The sequence below is a fragment of the Urocampus carinirostris genome, chromosome 10 (genome assembly GCF_059441175.1).
Source record: "Urocampus carinirostris isolate Australia breed hairy pipefish chromosome 10, RoL_Ucar_1.0, whole genome shotgun sequence".
Lineage (NCBI taxonomy): Eukaryota > Metazoa > Chordata > Actinopteri > Syngnathiformes > Syngnathidae > Urocampus > Urocampus carinirostris.
In genome coordinates, this window is record NC_142358.1 from 36,097,040 (window position 1) to 36,104,539 (window position 7,500).

Sequence of the window (7,500 nt, forward strand, 5' to 3'; positions counted from 1 at the left end):
GGGAGGGGGATTAAGAGGGGGAGGGGAAGAAAGAGAGAGAGAGAAGAAAAATAGAGAAAAATGAGAGAGAATGAGAGACAAATAAAGATTTAAAAAAAGACAAAGAAAGAAAGAAAGAGAAAGAAAGAGAAGGAAAGGGGAAAAGTAACAATGAAAGAGACACTTTGAGAAAGAGAAAAAAGAGAAACAAAAAGGAAAAGGAGACAGAGAGAAAAAAAAAGATAAAAAAGAGGGAGAAAAGAGAGAGAGGCAGGGAGAGACAGGGAGAGACGGAGAGACAGAAAGAGTATGAAAAAGAAAAAGAAATACAGCTACATTTTGCTTTGGGAGTGTTGCCTGGCTTTGGTCACATCAAGTGGACACATTTCAAACAGCACCTCATTTTCCTCTTGTGCTTCTCAGCGTCATCTCACCGCATCTTTAACATATTACAACAAATTGAATTGTGAAAGGGCATGACTGGAACACGTGAAAACTACACAGACCACAGTGCAGAGGACTGCCGTGTCCCTTATTAACATTTGAAAAAAACAGCTTCTTCTTCTTCTTCTTCTTCTTCAAGGCAAGATTCTCCCGGCGTTTGTTTGTTTTGGGTGATGCAACGTAGCCGCGGCGACAAACAAAAGGGACTTGGGAGTGACATTTTCAATCCTTCCACGAGACTTTCTTCTTCTTTGATGGCTTGTTTACCAGCCGCGAGCTTGAAAAATGAACGCGATGACGAATATAACAAAAGAAGTGAAAGCGTTAGCTGCAGGGTCACGCATTCAATGATACCGGTTCTATATTTGCAAGCGAACCCGCGGAAGAGGTGCGGGGTTTATTTTTTTCAACCGCTCGATTAGTAACCACTTTAGGTGCGTAAAATCTCTAATAGCGGTGTTTTTTAACCTGGTCTAGGATACCACAGGATATTGCCCAATTTTTTTCTTTGGAAAAGGAAAAATCAAGCTGTTTTTCGGTATCATTTTTCGTCTAGTTGTGTTGAGTAACTGTAACATTCATTCATACCAGTAGGTGGCAGCAGATTTTATTTCATTTTATGCAATACATTACCTTTGTGCAAGAAAATTCAGGAAAACATCTTTAATCATTCGTTTTGAAGTTGTTACGAATTAACTCCAAAATAAGAGGTTCGGGGTTTATTATTTTCAACCGCTCGATTAGTAACCACATTAGGTGCGTAAAATCTCTAATAGCGGTGTTTTTTAACCTGGTCTAGGATTCCACAGGATATTGCCCAATTTTTTTCTTTGGAAAAGGAAAAATCAAGCTGTTTTTCAGTATCATTTTTCGTCTAGTTGTGTTGAGTAACTGTAACATTCATTCATACCAGTAGGTGGCAGCAGATTTTATTTCATTTTATGCAATACATTACCTTTGTGCTAGAAAATTCAAGAAAACATCTTTAATCATTCGTTTTTAAGGTGTTACGAATTAACTCCAAAATAAGAGGTTCGGGGTTTATTATTTTCAACCGCTCGATTAGTAACCACTTTAGGTGCGTAAAATCTCTAATAGCGGTGTTTTTTAACCTGGTCTAGGATACCACAGGATATTGCCCAATTTTTTTCTTTGGAAAAGGAAAAATCAAGCTGTTTTTCGGTATCATTTTTCGTCTAGTTGTGTTGAGTAACTGTAACATTCATTCATACCAGTAGGTGGCAGCAGATTTTATTTCATTTTATGCAATACATTACCTTTGTGCAAGAAAATTCAGGAAAACATCTTTAATCATTCGTTTTGAAGTTGTTACGAATTAACTCCAAAATAAGAGGTTCGGGGTTTATTATTTTCAACCGCTCGATTAGTAACCACATTAGGTGCGTAAAATCTCTAATAGCGGCGTTTTTTAACCTGGTCTAGGATTCCACAGGATATTGCCCAATTATTTTCTTTGGAAAAGGAAAAATCAAGCTGTTTTTCAGTATCATTTTTCGTCTAGTTGTGTTGAGTAACTGTAACATTCATTCATACCAGTAGGTGGCAGCAGATTTTATTTCATTTTATGCACTACATTACCTTTGTGCAAGAAAATTCAGGAAAATATCTTTAATTTTCTATTTTGAAGTTGTTAAGAATTAACTGCAAAATATAGGTAAGAGGTTCGGGGTTTATTTTTTTCAACCGCTCGATTAGTAACCACATTAGGTGCGTCAAATCTCTGATAGCGGTGTTTTTTAACCTTGTCTAGTACACCGAAGGATATTGCCCGATTTTTCCTTTGCAAAAAGAAAAATCAAGCCGTTTTTCAGTATCATTTTTCTGTTTCGCCCCGTTTTGATTTTGGTGTCCGGTCTCCAGTGTCTGGTATCGGGCCCGTCATTCTCGTCCTGTTATCTGTGATCTGTTATCAATCTTTTCAAATCCTGTTCTATCTGATATCGACATCATCTGTCCGGTATCGACTCGTGAAACTGGTATCGATCTCGTTGGTCTCTTGCTTTCTGTTGTTCCACGCCAGACTTCTGTCTTTCTTCTTTCGCTCAGCGATTGCCGGATCACTGGTGTTTTGTGTTAACGTGCATGACTGCCCCATTTCCCGTAAAATAAAAGCTTTTGTGAGTAACGTCACGCATTTGGGTTCTGTTCCTGGTCCAGTTCTTGAATCAGCTCTAGCAATCCGTTCTTAATAATTCTAATAATGCTTACGATACCGCGATTTCTTATTTTTGTTTTGTTTCTGTTTGCGGCCAATCATGTTGCTATTCTTTGATTCCACACCTTTAAGTGTCATGGTTGCCATGGTGCCCAATCAGCCCCGCCCGTGTGTGTCACGGTTGCCATGGTGTCAATTGGTCCCGCCCGTGTGGTGCCAGCTGCGGCTCGTTGAGAGATTGACTTTCTGTTTATATAAAGCTCAGCGCTCTCTTGCTTCAGGGTCAGCCCGTCAAACGAACTTCAGACCTGGGTTCTGACTCGATCCTGTTTTCTGTGATATCTCCAGTCAAGTGTTGTTCCCGTTTATTGTTGTCCCGTTTAATTTCGGGTTCCAGTTCAGTTTCCGCCTGTTTTTGTCCTGTTTATTATTTTCTCCAGTTTTCGTTCTCGTCTAGTTTCTCCCATACGAACTTCTGCCCCACAAGACGTGGGTTCTAACTCGATCCTGGTTTCCTGTAATATCTCCAGTCGAGTATTGTTTCTGTTTATTGTTGTCCTGTTTATTTCCGGGTTCCAGTTTAGTGTCCGTCTGTTTTTGTCGTGTTTATTATTTTCTCCAGTTTTCGTTCTCGTCTAGTTTCTCCCACACGAACTTCTGCCCCACAAGACGTGGGTTCTGACTCAATCCTGTTTTCCTGTGATATCTCCGGTCCAGTATTGTTTCTGTTTATTGTTGTCCTGTTTAATTCCGGGTTCCAGTTTAGTGTCCGTCTGTTTTTGTCGTGTTTATTATTTTCTCCAGTTTCTGTTCTCGTCTAGTTTCTCCCATACAAACTTCTGCCCCACAAGACGTAGGTTCTGACTCGATCCTGTTTTCCTGTGATATCTCCAGTCCAGCATTGTTCCCGTTTATTGTTGTCCTGTTTAATTTCGGGTTCCAGTTTGGTGTCCGTCTGTTTTTGTCCTGTTTATTATTTTCTCCAGTTTTCGTTCTCATATAGTTTCTCCCATACGAACTTCTGCCCCACAAGACGTGAGTTCTGACTCGATCCTGTTTTCCTGTGATATCTCCAGTCCAGCATTGTTCCCGTTTATTGTTGTCCTGTTTAATTTCGGGTTCCAGTTTAGTGTCCGCCAGTTTTTGTCCTGTTTATTATTTTCTCCAGTTTTCGTTCTCGTCTAGTTTCTCCCATACGAACTTCTGCCCCACAAGACGTGGGTTCTAACTCGATCCTGTTTTCCTGTGATATCTCCAGTCCAGTATTGTTCCCGTTTATTGTTGTCCTGTTTAATTTCGGGTTCCAGTTTAGTGTCCGTCTGTTTTTGTCCTGTTTATTATTTTCTCCAGTTTTCGTTCTCGTCTAGTTTCTCCCATACGAACTTCTGCCCCACAAGACGTGGGTTCTGACTCGATCCTGTTTTCCTGTAATATCTCCAGTCCAGTATTGTTCCCGTTTATTGTTGTCCTGTTTAATTTCGGGTTCCAGTTTAGTGTCCGTCTGTTTTTGTCCTGTTTATTATTTTCTCCAGTTTTCGTTCTCGTCTAGTTTCTCCCTTACGAACTTCTGCCCCACAAGACGTGGGTTCTGACTCGATCCTGTTTTCCTGTAATATCTCCAGTCCAGTATTGTTCCCGTTTATTGTTGTCCTGTTTAATTTCGGGTTCCAGTTTAGTGTCCGCCAGTTTTTGTCCTGTTTATTATTTTCTCCAGTTTTCGTTCTCGTCTAGTTTCTCCCATACGAACTTCTGCCCCACAAGACGTGGGTTCTAACTCGATCCTGTTTTCCTGTGATATCTCCAGTCCAGTATTGTTCCCGTTTATTGTTGTCCTGTTTAATTTCGGGTTCCAGTTCAGTTTCCGCCAGTTTTTGTCCTGTTTATTATTTTCTCCAGTTTTTGTTCTCGTCTAGTTTCTCCCATACGAACTTCTGCCCCACAAGACGTGGGTTCTGACTCGATCCTGTTTTCCTGTAATATCTCCAGTCCAGTATTGTTCCCGTTTATTGTTGTCCTGTTTAATTTCGGGTTCCAGTTTAGTGTCTGTCTGTTTTTGTCCTGTTTATTATTTTCTCCAGTTTTCGTTCTCGTCTAGTTTCTCCCATACGAACTTCTGCCCCACAAGACGTGGGTTCTGACTCGATCCTGTTTTCCTGTGATATCTCCAGTCCAGCATTGTTCCCGTTTATTGTTGTCCTGTTTAATTTCGGGTTCCAGTTTAGTGTCTGTCTGTTTTTGTCCTGTTGATTATTTTCTCCAGTTTTCGTTCCTGTCTAGTTCCTCCTGTTAATTTTCAAAATTCTGATCCGTTAGCTATCCTGCCTGTCACTTCCTGTCCGGTATCGACCCCATCTGTCCGATATCAACTCGGTCAATTGGAATCGGTCTCATCGGTCTCTGGCTTCCGGTCTTCCCACGCCAGACCGGCTACCTAACTTGATGACTCCCCATTTCCCGTCAAATAAAGGCTTGTGTGAGAACGTCACGCGTTTGGGTCCTGGTTCTGTCCTGGTTCTGACATAAAGAGCTGGTTTATTGAAATTCTCTTATCTGAGAGCCCTTCTCCCTGCCCTCCTTCAAATTCAAAATCCATTGATGTCTTCTCACATAGTAGTACGCAAAAAAAAACAGTCCCCCCACCTCCTTTCGTAGGCCACTCACGACCTCTGCACGACATTGAAGATGCACCGGCGAGAAAAAGCAATTCATTATTTCGGCGACGCCACCGCGAGCACGAATCCCGCCAATTTCACAATTCATTATCTGCAGATCCGAGCGGCTAATTCACAGATAAATCGACTGGAAACCAAAAAGGATACGTCTCGTGGACAACAAAGCGTCCAAAAATATCACGACACCTTTCCCCCGATTGGTACTTTCGGTTTTGCCGAGCGACCGGCGTTTTTTCTTTACTAATGTTCCAAAAGGTGACAGGATGATTGCTTGAAAGCTTCTTCCAAGTGGAAAGAAGCTTACGGGCCGGAAACCATTATCTGCACCGCTTATCCTCAGTAGGGTCGCGGGGGTGCTGGAGCCCATCCCGGCCATTTTCGGGCAGTGGGCAGGGGACACCCTGAAGTGGTTACTAGCCAGTTGCAGGGCACACAGAGACAGACAACTCACCCGCTTGTTCACACCCAGGGACAATTGCTAACCCTAACCCTAACCCTGACCAGTGTTCCCTCTAAGCTGCGCACAAGAAAATCTAGCCAGCGCACAAAAATGAAGGCTCAAAATAACTTATTAAGAAGCGACTTAAGTCAAAGTTACAGTGCATGAAGGTCAAAATACACGGGTTCCCCTGACGTTGTGTCCTAAATGCGGTATTTTGAAGTCAAACGAAGTTGAGTAAAGTTAGTAGAGTTTGTCGAGAACCGGCTCCTTCAGCTCGGCTCACTAAAAGGAACCGGCTCTTTTGGGTCCTAAACGGCTCTTCGGGTTGTTTTTGCTTCTTTCATCCCAACATGACCAAATATTAAGTAAAATTTTGCACAAAATGGCTTAAAGGAAGGGGGGAATAGAACAAAAAAGGAAAAAAAAAACAAAATGAAAAAGTAGTGAAAAGATGAGGAAAAAAAGAAACAAAAGGAAGAGAAGAAAAGAAGGAAAAATTTAGAAAAAAAAAGCCAGAAAAAAAGAAAAGAAAGAAATGTAGGAAAAAATAAATAGAGAACAAAAAGCTCGGAGAAAATAAACACCATGAGATTTTTTTAAAGGAATTTAAAAAAAAGTAGAAAAAAAACCTCAGCACACGCGCCAGCCACTGCGCCACCGTGCTGCCCACAACTTTAAACACGATATTAAACGTAATATACGGTCCTACATTTTAGATTTATCGATAAATCATCTTTTCATTTTCTCGCTTTTGTCCCGAAGGATTTTTTGTTTTATTTAATTGACTATAAGGGATTTAATATAATACAAATTTAATTTTGCTGAATGCAGTGGGGATTTTTCACAGGGATTAAGGACTTGGGGTCAGTGTGGCCTGGACAAGAATTATGTTTACATAAAAACGAGAAGGGGTGACGCGGAAAAAGGAGACGAGGTTTCTGATAAGCTTTCTTGTTGTGAGCCCTAGGGACGTGGTGGCGTCTTCCGGCGAGGAGGAGGTGTCGTTGGCACCTGGCCCGCCCCAGGGGAGGAGTCAGCACGCCCCATGGGAGGGGCCGATGCCCCGGCGTGTCAAAAGGACAGAACACGGAAGAGACAAACTGGAGCAAGGCTCGACGGAAACTAAGTAGACTAATTCGACAATTATTTGGCAAAATTCGTGTGTGTTTGGTTAATGGAGTCAGATAACTAGTTCGAACCATTTGGTAAACGTTACATTTTCAATCAGTCCTGGTAACAAATGATATCAATGGACCGGTCATGGACACATTAAACTACTAACAGATGAATATTGAAAAATTGAAATAGAATGGAAATAAAGAGAGTCGATTAGAGAGAAAGGAAAGGAAAAGAGAGAAAAAAAATAAGAGAAAAAGAGGGAGAGAAAAAGAGAGAGGGTGGCACAAAAAAGGAGAGAAAAAAATAGAGAAGCGAGAGTTAGAGAGAGAATGTGAGAAATAAAAGAGGTCAATAGAGAAATAGTGGGATAAAGGGAACGAAAGAGAGAGAAACAAAGAATTCCAAAGAGAAATAGACAGAGAGAAAGAGAGAAGGAGAGAAAAGAGAAGGGGAGAAAGAGAGAATGGGAAAGCAAGAGAGAGAGAGAGAGTGAGAAAGAGAAAAAAGATAGAGAAAAGAAAAAAAGTAAGAGAGACCAAAAGAAGGTCTAAAGACACAGATAAAGAAAAAGACAAAGGAACGAAGAAAGAAAAACAGAGAGACGGATAGAGTGAAAGATACAGAGAGAGAGAGAGAGAGAAAAAGAGAGAGAGAGAACGGAAGGAGAG

General features: G+C 41.2%; 1 protein-coding gene across 3 annotated transcripts in view; it reads right to left on the reverse strand.

The window, feature by feature from the left end:
* The window catches only part of LOC148358841 (roundabout homolog 2), a 199,556-nt gene that overhangs the window by 155,416 nt on the left and 36,640 nt on the right, over positions 1 to 7,500 (reverse strand). The gene's annotated exons all lie outside the window — the stretch shown is intronic.